The sequence below is a fragment of the Chiloscyllium plagiosum genome, chromosome 8, assembly GCF_004010195.1.
Source record: "Chiloscyllium plagiosum isolate BGI_BamShark_2017 chromosome 8, ASM401019v2, whole genome shotgun sequence".
Classification (NCBI taxonomy): Eukaryota; Metazoa; Chordata; class Chondrichthyes; order Orectolobiformes; family Hemiscylliidae; genus Chiloscyllium; species Chiloscyllium plagiosum.
In genome coordinates, this window is record NC_057717.1 from 37601405 (window position 1) to 37604775 (window position 3371).

At 42.8% G+C, this 3371-nt stretch overlaps 1 long non-coding RNA gene across 1 annotated transcript in view; it reads right to left on the reverse strand.

Annotated features, from left to right (window-relative positions):
• Positions 1 to 2902: 2902 nt before the first annotated feature.
• The window catches only part of LOC122552413, a 2953-nt gene continuing 2484 nt past the window's right edge, over positions 2903 to 3371 (reverse strand). Inside the window, exon 3 of the long non-coding RNA XR_006312378.1 lies at positions 2903 to 3016. This is a non-coding gene — a long non-coding RNA (uncharacterized LOC122552413). The remainder of the gene's footprint in view (positions 3017 to 3371) is intronic.

Here is a 3371-nt window from a genome sequence, read left to right on the forward strand (position 1 = left end):
TGCTCTACGAATTGCTCCCCTCAATTAGCTTAGAGACTTTGTTCTGCTGTACATCAGCTTGCTGACAACACATGGAATTCCAGTCTCTAACCCAGTCTAGAGTAAATGAATATATAATCCCTGCGGTGGAATTTCCCCTGCCCTATCACTGTACATTTCCTTGACATATCTGATCACTATGGGCAATTTAGCATGGCCAATATTACATGTCGAAGCAAACAGGACCATCTGAAAGAACCCCACGCAAACACAGGGAGAACTTAAAACTCCATAGACAGTCGACCGATACTGGAATCAAACACGAGTCCCTGGAACTCTAAGGCAGCAATGCTAACCACTGAGTCACTGTGCCACCCAAACAGTTAAGTTTAAAATTGGGACTGGAAATATAAAAAGCTGCAGTTTTATTCTGCGACATTCAGTTTCTCCAAAACTAATGTTTTATGGAGTACGTCAGTTCAATAAGGCAGTTCACTACCATCTTCTCAAGGGCTGATGGGAATGAGGGATAAATGCTGAGCCCAGCCAGTGATGCTCACGTCCGATGAACAAACGAAAACTTCATCCCTTTGCCTTGCTAATACCTTGCTGCCCCTGCAGAGTAACTCAATGTGTTTTAATATCCCAGGACACACAGATCCCTCTCTACGTCAGAGTCCTATCACATCTCCCGATTTAAACTAAAGTCTCTTTCGATTCTCCCTGACACTCTCCACTTTATATTGTAATCGACAGTGCTTTGCCCATTCACTTACCATCGCTTCATCGATCTGTTTGATAGCAGCTTACTTCCACTTCACAATTTACTTGTAAACTAGTTTCACCAATAATATACTCAGTTTTTAGATCAAGACTGACTTGAGCAGATGCCTTTTGGAAATCTCAAAATGCTTCTGTCGCTCTCTGTTCCTTATTCAGTGTGTCTGCCTGTTTCGCTCTGCTCGCCCAGAATATCTGTGAATTGCCACATTCATCCGTTATCATTTTGAAGATTCTTCATGGTGTCCATATCTCCTGTACGATCATAGTAAAATGTCTTCACCTCCCTCGGCCCAAGTCCTGGTCATAATTGCCAAACTGTCCAAACATTTGGTGACGCCATCACTTTAACTCTCCCGATTTATGTCCAATGTTGTGGACAATGATGTTGAATCAATTAATAAGATCCAGATTAAAGGAGCACTTGACTGAAAATAAATACAGTTCTACTAAGGGATTGTAAAAAAAAAATCGGGATTTCCAAACATCAAAGCTTCATTAAACAATCCTGGATGTCAGATAAACAGGACATTCACACACCTGGGTCGGACTCAAGACTCAATCCCCCCGACACAGAAATGTTGTATCAAACAACATACGGTATTGGAATCAAATGCTGTTTTTGTGAGCAGGACATAGCACATGTGTTGAGGAAAATTGTCCATGTGGATGTTACGAATCAGGAATATAATTGGGAAACCAAACTGAACAGAAACAATCCAGTAAAGAACTCTGTGAGTAAGTTCTGGAATACATCTATTTTCGATTAAAATGGATAACAATCGAGAATTACTGCGTGTGCATGTGTATGTGTGTGTGTGTGTGCGCGCGTGCGCGTATGCACGTGTGTTTCTGTGGTGATAGTTGAGAGTGAGTTAAATTTCTATCACTTCTCAGATTATACATATCTTCAAAATGTTTGGATAGGCATCATCGAGGGAACTTTACTCTGCATTTAACCCTGTGTTGTCAATTGATCTCACAACTTCCTATATACTGTTTCAAGGCTTCATCCGTTGCCACATCTTATATTTGCTAGTATCCTTTTCAGACTGTCCTTCAGCCACTCAGTGACATCCCAGACTCTGCAACCAGGGAGACAGCGTGCTACCTGGTGTCGCATCTGCACTGTCACAGACATCTGACTGATGCCCGAACAATGCAATCCCCTTATCACTATTGCTCTCCACTTCTTTTGTTTTCCTTCATTAAATTCAGAGAAGGTTCATTTTGAATCGGAAGCAACAAATGTAACTTTTCGATTTGAAAATGCAGGGAGGCAGAAAACAGGGACACTGCTGAAATTCTGCCCAAGCAACAATGTTAAACCTTTTCATCGTTCTGTGGTTCCTAACATTTATACATTTCCTGTACCATAGTATTGAAGTATTTCAGGGGGTGGGTGCTGCCTTGTTACGAAATGATGAAATGAGAATAAACGACCTACTTCTCCAAAAATTTCTATTTGCTTTCATTCAGAAAGTGGTTGCTGGTTCCTCTCGTGGCGGCCAGAGGGGATCGCTCTCCCTCACCTCACGGCCCTGGCACGAGTCACCTGTTGCCTCCTTTCACTTTCTCGTTGTCAGACTTTCCCTGCTGTTTGTGGCCATCCTTTTTGTGACGTCACTGCGCAGCCGCTTGGGCCTTTGCGTCATTCAGGGCATTGTGAGACTGTCAGAAATAATAGAATGTACAGGGACAGGAGCAAAGTGTCCCAGAGAAAAAAAAAATCTGCTGCTTGTACAGTGACATTGTGAGGCCAGCAGAGGGCGGTATTTTATCACTTTAAAAGAAAGAGGGACAGACAGTGACACAGAGAGTCAGATACATTTCTTGATCAAATTTTAATTAATTCATTGATTGATTAACTCCCATTAACACTTCTGGTAATATTGGATTGACATCCTCACTCGCAGCCCCCCCCCCCCCCCACCCCTCTGTCTTGGGTAGTTCTTGTGCAGGTGGCCCTATTCCGAACAACATTTGCAGCTCTTGGACTGCTTGTGCTCCTTACTCTGATACCCTCCTCTTTGCAGTTCCTGCTGAGGTTCATTTTACAGTTGGCTACCATACACTCAGGAAAACGTAAAGTCTCACACAATCTCATTACTAGGATTAATGTTTGAATCATAAGCGTTCATATTACCTGTGTGGTATTTCAATAATCCCATGCATTGCTGAAACCTTCAGGACGATGGGCTTATAGCCGAGAAATGGGATTTGTGTGTGTGGATCTTCATTGTCTGCCAGGACCATTCTGAGCTATAAAGAACAAATGAACACAAGAAATAGCAGCATGAGTCTGGAATTCGGCTCACCGACCCTGCTCCGATTTTTAATACAATCATGGCCGATCTCATCTATGAAGTGCTTTAAGAGGTTAGGAATGGTAAACATTAACTCCCAGATTGCTGAGGTCCTCGATAATTCGCCACGATCGTAATCGATCCATGCAGACCCCATCTTTCTGGCACTTCACTCATCTCTGGAACATCTGGATAAAATGGACACCTGCATCAGACTTCTGTATATTGGCTTTAGCTCTGCCTTGAAGACCCTAATGCCAACAAGACTCCTCGACATTTTTGAGTCCGAGGACTTTCCTCACATCA